At 35.0% G+C, this 7,894-nt stretch overlaps 1 pseudogene; it reads left to right on the top strand.

Moving 5' to 3' along the window:
• Window positions 1–1,019: 1,019 nt before the first annotated feature.
• LOC105241859 overlaps window positions 1,020–7,894 on the top strand; it is a 164,285-nt pseudogene continuing 157,410 nt past the window's right edge.

Here is a 7,894-nt window from a genome sequence, read left to right as displayed (position 1 = left end):
TGTCACTTTACAGATAAGGAAACTCATACAAGAGAAGAACTGTATGTTGTCCACTAACACAGTAGGAAACAGCACTTAACTGAACTGTATGCTTCATAGCCCATGGGGATTATTTCTATTTTAAGTTTACATTCTGCTTGAATATTTTAAACATTGGGTTTAAGAAGAGTCTGTTTGGATTATTGATAAGAAAAGATTAATTAACACACTGTATGTCAAACGAGGTGCTAGTCATGATGATTATGAAAAAATATGCCCACTTCCTTCATGGAGCCTGCATTCTAATGGGGCATCAGACAAAGCAAATAGATGACATAGGTAGTACAAAGGAAGTTGATTATAGGTGAGGGTGTATAACATTTTATGTCGGAATTTATTTGACTTACAGTGAATAAGGAGATGTGTCTCTAAGCAGAACTACTTAAAATGAGATTTAAAGGATAAAAGTAAGAAATGACTATGAGGAATAAGAAAAGGCACTTCATCCAGAGGAAACATATCCAAAGGCTTTGTGACTGGTGTCGCTGTAGCAAGGTCACTGGAGAAGGCGTGAAATGGGATACGGTTGAACCATGTGTGGCCTTAGAAGAACCTCATAAAATATTTGATTTTTAATTTCATTCCAACAGGAATCTATTTGAAGTTTTTTGTTGTTAGTTTATTTTTCTTATTGTTTTATTTAATAAATTATGTTTTTCCTATATTTTATAAATTTTCTTCAATGATAATTTTATAACCAGAAAAATATTTCAAGGCCTTTGATTATAGCTTAGGCATGTAAAGAGCTTGGGAATCATCACTCTCATTAGAATAGAAAATGATGAAAAAATTGAAAATTAATAACTTGGACTCAACAGAGAACTAAATATAGAGCAAACTACCACCCTAAAATCTGGGCAGAATGGTGCATCCAGAGAAATAAAGACCTGATTATCTGGAACAGAAGTTGCAAAAAGTCACAAAGTGGAACACTTCAATGGCAATTTTGACAAATTTCTGGAAACTCATTATAGTCCGACATGGGACAGAAATATCCTTGGAGCCACAGTCTTAGAGGAGCCAAAAACTGTTATGGACTTTACCTCCAGGAACTCCATAAAGTTCTTACAGTGTGGATCCAAGAAAGATTCCTTCAGGGCTCTGGCAAGGAGAATGGAAAAGTGGCCATTGTGAAACATCTTGGTTTTTCTTTACAATTCCAAGGCAAGGAGTTTGATATTAGAAAGTGGAATCCTCCACACATTACCCCTCTAGCCTTCATGTCTCACTTAGAGTGGAACAGCACATAATCAATGAAGAAGATGGCTTCAAGGAAATAGACTGGAAATCATAAGCTAGGGAGATGAATTGGGTGAGGGGACCAAAAAAAAAAACAAAAAAACAAAAAAACAATGGAAAAACACACCAGATCAAGGGAAAAAGGACAGAAGCTCTAGGGAATACTATGACTAAGATGGCCTTAAATTTCCCTCAGCCCGATTAACCCATAATTAGGCTTCTTCCTGACTCTAGGCCTCTGACTTCTTTTTTCTTATAGCATTTATTTTACAAAACTTGTAATTATACATTTTTTCTCTGTCCCTTTGAGATGTAAATCTTAAAAAAATAATAAATCTTTTAAAAAGCCTGTTGCCAGGATTTTCTCAAGAAGCTGGAAGCCACACCATTGAAATGTAATAATTATTAAACCTAGGGAGATTACTGAATCTCTCCAAGGCTCAGTTTCCTCACAAAAGTAATAATAGATCTAATTCAGTGTTTATGAATATTAAATATTATTTACACAGTCAACAGTAAGAGCCCAGTAAACTGTGGGCAGTATTATGAAGAAATATTTTAAGGGAGACAATCAACCATTCATGTATATGGAAGGAGAAACCAAATTCAATTTCATTATATTTAGACAAATAAATATAATATATACAAAATCTATACTGTAAATATAATATAGATTTAATATATAAAGACAACTAGGAGTTTCAGAAGCAAAGGGGAATAGACAGGTCAATATTTTAGAATGCAAAGAACTATAGAGAGTCTAATTATATTTTCAAGTTGATTTTCCTGAAGGAGAGTTAATGATCTTAGGATAAGCCAAACAGCCTCTGTAAAGATAAAACAGAGTTTTAGTAGTTTTGTTGTGCTGATTTAAGTACATTTAAAGTTTGCAAACTGATGGGTGATGTACTAGAAAAAATACACGTGTAAATGAGTCAAATTTTTGCAGGGCTAAGCCTTGGACAGAAGTATAAACGAAAGAGACTCAGCCTTAATAAAACTGCTATGATTCCCATCTGTCTCTAATAGGATTAAGTTAAACATCACCCAGTATTTCTGCTAGTGTTAATCCTTCTTAAAGATCATTATCTGGATCCTCAACACTTTTTACATATGACTCCCTTCATTCAAGCATTCAACCAAAACTCACTAGGTATGCCAGACGGGGCTTTTACAACTCCAAGTGAAAACTTACAGAAGTAGACCTAGAGGTGATGTATACATTTGCATAAGAAGATAAACTTTATATAACTTTGATTAATATATTCAGGATAATATAGGAAAATTTGTAGAAAATAGGCAAAAAGATAATTGTACCAGAGAATTGGACTCTAGAAATAATTATGAAAATAAACATCTTTAAAACTGAAAAATAACTGCAGCTAAATAACTCAAAATATGGGGTTAAGAGTGCCAGAGTCTCAGGATTAGTGAACTAGAATTCAGGTTGCTAGAAATATCTAAACGAAAGAAAAAAAAAAAACAACAGAAAATAGAGCATGTACTGAACAGTTCTAACATAAGTAGAATTAGAAATAGGCATAGACTGGAAAGGGAAAGAATAAGCAGAAGACTTACTGGAGGAAAATACTTTCCAGGCTGAAAGAAAAACATAAAATAGCCCATGATTAAGCACTTCTTAGTGAAATTGCTTAGACCAATTTGCTCAAATAGAGAAAAATTATAAAACAGCAGGAGAAACAATGCATAATTCATTCTAAAGAATGACAATAAGAGATACCTAAATTAAAAAGTTGTTAATATGAAGAAAATAGTAGGCCTCTTTACAGTCCTCAAAAGAATTTCTATCTTTTTTAAAATCTTCTTCAAAATAGAAGATGAAATGATTTCATGCAAACAAACTTTGAAAGAATCTGTTACATGTAGAACACTAAATACACAGTATACTAAAAGGAGATTTACAGGAAGAAATAAAATGATAGCAGAAGGATTGAGGGAAACAGAAAAGAATGAAGAACAAGTAATAGGTAAATATATGGGGTAAAAATCTCTCTGTGTATATAGAGATAAATGAATTTATATCTCATACATGATATATATAAATGTTGGTTTAAAATATATGTAGAAATAAACCATATGAAAACAATAACATAAACTGGAAGACAAGGGCAAGTGGATTTTCTGTTCTATAGTTTTAGTAGTTCTAGGGAAGTCATAAAAGTGAATGTTTTTATTATACTGTAAAGGTCAAGAATGTATGTTGTAACTCCAAGGTAACCATTGAAAGAACAGCAAAACAATATATAATAAGTTAATGGAGAAAAATCATGACAAATATTCTCAAGTCAAAAGAAGGTAGAGAAAGAGCAAAAAGAAGTCACTGAAAAGTTAAAATAAAAATTGATGTAGTAAAAAAAATTGATGTAGTAGTATATAAACACAAATTTGTTAGTAAATGAATTATAAGTAATAAGACTAACTATACCAATTAAAAGATTGGAATGTTATAAGGGATTTTTTAAAATCCGTGTATAAGAAACTTTCGTTAAATATGAGAATAGATAAAACTAAGGGCACCTGGGTGGCTCAGTGGGTTAAACGCCCAACTCTTGATTTCTGCTCAGGTCATGATCCCCTGATCGTGAGACTGAGACCTATGTGGGGCTCTGTGCTGAGTGTGGAGACTGCTTGGGATTCTCTCTTTCCCTCTCCCTTTGCTCCCTATGCCCTCCACTCAGGCTCTCTCTCTCTCTTTCCCTCTCTATAATTAAAAGAAAATAATAATAATAAAGAATAGATAAAACTACATGTGAAAGGGTGGAAAAAGATATAGCATACAAACACTTTTAAAAGGTCTACACTATTGAAGCAAGAAGCATAAAGTCGATGTTCACACTGATAAATATAAAAATTTCACCGAAGAGTTACCAACATTCTGAATCTGAATATACTGAAGAGCAGTTTAAATATACGAAACTGAAGGTGTTAATAAAATAAATGAACAAATCCACAATCGTAATAAGAAACTAACATACTCAATAGGTAAAATAGGTGGTAAAAATTCAATCGTAGTTTAATGGACCTGTACAACAAATTCAATATTACAAACAAAATGTTGAGCAAAGAAACCAGACATATAACATGATTCCAATTAAATTTCAAATGCAGGTAAAACTTATCTGTAGTCTATCAAGGGAAGGGTTAACTTTGACTGGATGAACCCTTCATTGAACACCTCTGTAACCCATTATGATTATAGAGGCCACAAGAACTCTTGGGGTGTGGGGCATTTTCTGTCACTACACATGGTAATGATGATATGGATACATTTACTTTAATAAGGTTGTACAATCATGGATATACACTTTATATGTTTTATTTCTACAGAACATTTTCTTTAAAAAACACCCACCAATAAACACACATCCACATATACAAAAATCATTTCATGGTTAAAGAACAAAACAACAGCTTGCTTTTGAGATGAAAAGAAACCAAAGCATCTCCCGCATTCTGAGAATTTTGGAGAAATGTCAGGATACTATATCAGAATTTGTTTTAAAAGTTTTTCTTTGTATTACTCATATCAGTATCCCATTGAGCCACTAAAATAATTTTAAGGACATAGCTTGATTCTCTTTCCCACCCTAGGAAGAAGGAAGACTTAATTGTCTCATCAAAACTGCTCAGAAGGAGCGCCTGGATGGCTCAGACAGCTAAGCATCCGCGTTCAGCTCAGGTCAGGATCCCAGGGAAGGGAGAGTGCTGAAGTGTAATGGCTATTGCTTTGTTTGGCCTGGTTTCTCATATTTTTAGGACATCAACTGACTTTTTTTTTCCCCTCTGGTAGAAAGATTTTCCAAGAAGTATTTATTTATTTATGAGAGAGCAAGAGCAGAGGGAAGGGTGGAGGGAGAGGGAGAAGCAGACTCCCCGCTGAGCAAGGAGCCAGACATGGGGCTCGATCCCACAACTGTGAGATCATGACCTGAGCCAAAACCAAGAGTCAGTTGCTTAACTGACTAAGCCACCAGGCACCCCTTGATTAACATTTTTGGTAGTGACAGAGAACTGGCAGTTTCCACTGAATGATTCCTACTATAAAAATCTTAGCATCATTAGTAAGGTAGCCATCCTAGGGATTTTGTTATTTTCTAAGTCTATCTATTCTGACTACACGTTGCAGTAGAGAAATGTATCACGTGATTGGCCTCTGCAGACTACCAAGCCTATTATGAGTTGGGCTTGGGTCAAAACTCTCCTTAACACTTCTGGAAAGTTACTTCTATCTAATAAATCAGGAGGAATTCGGGTATCTAGAAACTAATGTTGATTTAGCAGTATTTTCCATAATCTCTAAAAGATTAGGGTGTTTTCCTTATGTTAATACATAAACACCTAGCTAAGTAGCCTCAGGACATTTGGCTGAAGGTTTGGAGTGATATGTAGCATATAGTTTTTTGCATTACTATTATAGGGTCCTTACGTTTTTCAGCTTTACCTGGGTTCTGCCTGGGACTGTGGATTGACTCAGTAAATAATTCAAATGTAGGGGCAGGATTATCAATTTTATTGTCCCAAGTCAAACCTGTTTTTACATTATCTTGGGTTTTTTATGGTTTTTTCTTTTGTCGTTTATTATTCCAAAATTGCCATCTATTGATTTTGGCCAGTAATGTCAGTTGATTGATTCTGATACCACTGAAGTGCTGCCTGTTGTGGTAATCTTGCATTTTCTCAAATGGCACTCTTTCTATCTGACCTATGCCACTCTGAACTCTGCTATCTGTATTGAAAACAGCTCATTTCAAATGGCTGTTCCATACCTGTCTCACAGCCACAAAGTATTACTCAAAGATGATAGGACCATCTCATGGAATGATTTTCAATGTTCTCTATATTTTATTAAATCAATTTATCAATTATTTATTGAATGCTACTATATGCCAGGCTCTATTTTAGACACATTCAATAGTGAACCAAAGAGACAAAAAAAAGCCTTGTTTTCATAGGGTTTGCATTCCTTTTGAGGAACTCAAATTATAAAAAAAAAAAAAAAAAAAATACTCTTGATCTGCTCTACTGTGCTCCTGGTTTCTAATTCATTGATCTCTGCTTTAATCTTGATCAACTGCCTTTTCATGCATGGGTTAGGACTGTTCTTCTGTTCCAGCTCCAGCTTCTTGAGGCGAGAATATAAAAACTGGATTTTAGATTTTTCTATTCTTTTGAGTGAGGCTTGGATGTCTTAGGACCGCCTTTGCAGTTTCCCATAGGTTTTGGACCAATGTGTTTTCGTTTTCGTTGGTCTTCAAAAATTGCTTAATCTCCTTCTTATTTACCTGGTTTACTCAATCATTCTTGAGCAGGATGGTTCTTAGTTTCCAAGTGCTTGTGTTTCTTCCAAATTTTTCCTTGTAATTGAGTTCCACTTTCAAAGTATTGTGGTCTGAGAATATGCAGGGAATAATCTCAGTCTTTTGGTATCAGTTGAGACCTGTTTTGTGACCCAGTATATGATATTCTGGAGAAAGTTCCATGTGCATTTGAAAAGAAGGAGTATTCTGTTGTTCTGGGGTGTAGTGTTCTGTATATATCTATGAGGTCCATCTGGTCCAGTATGTCATTCAAAGCTCTTGTTTCTTTGTTGATTTTCTGCTTAGGTGATCTGTCTATTGCTGAGTGGAGTGTTGAGGTCCCCTACTATTAACGTATTCTTATCTATATGTCTCTTTATTTTGGTTAAGAGTTGGCTTGTGTATCTTGCTGCTCCCCTGTTGGGGGCATAGATATTTATAATTCTCATATCCACTTGTTGGATACCTCCTTTAAGAATAATATAGTGTCCTTCTGTATCTATAACTATAGTCTTTAGTTTAAAATCTAATCTGTCTTATATGAGAATTGCTATCCTGGCTTTCTTTTGAGGTCCATTGGCATGAAAAATGGTTTTCCATCCCTTCATTCAGTCTGGATGTATCTTTAGGTTCAAAATGAGTCTCTTGTAGACAGCAAATGGATGGTTCAGGTCTTACTATTCAATCTGCGACCCTGTGGCATTTTATGGGAGCATTTAGGCCATTCACATTGAGTGTCATTATTGAGACATACGATTTTAATGATGTCATGTTGCCTGTGAAGTCTTTGTTTCTATAGATTGTAACTTTCTTGTCTGTATCACTCTTAGGGTCTTTTTACTTTTATAGAACCCCCCTTAATATTTCCTGTAGAGCTGGCTTGGTGGTCACATATTCTTTCAGTTTCTGCCGGTCTTGGAAGGACCTTGTATCTCCATCAATTCTGAATGACAGCCTTGCTGGATAAAGGATCCTTGGCTGCATGTTCTTCTCAGTTAGAGCTCTGAAAATACCTTGCCAACCTTTCCTGGATTACCAGGTTTCTGTAGACAGATCTGACGTTATTCTGATGTTCCTCCCTCTGTACATGAGGATTCTCTTCCCCCTGACTGCTTTCAAGACTGTATCCTTGGATCTAATATTTGCAAATTGCACTATGATGTGACATGGTGTAGGTCTGTTCTCATTGATCTTGGGAAGGGTCCTCTCTGCCTCTTGGACATGAATGCTTGTTTCCTTTGTCAGATTAGGGAAGTTCTCAGCTACAATTTGTTCAAATATCTCTTCTAGACCTCTGT

This window comes from Ailuropoda melanoleuca, chromosome 11, assembly GCF_002007445.2.
Source record: "Ailuropoda melanoleuca isolate Jingjing chromosome 11, ASM200744v2, whole genome shotgun sequence".
Lineage (NCBI taxonomy): Eukaryota > Metazoa > Chordata > Mammalia > Carnivora > Ursidae > Ailuropoda > Ailuropoda melanoleuca.
The sequence above is the reverse complement of the archived record's forward strand: the minus strand, read 5'-3'. Positions and strand labels throughout refer to the sequence as shown.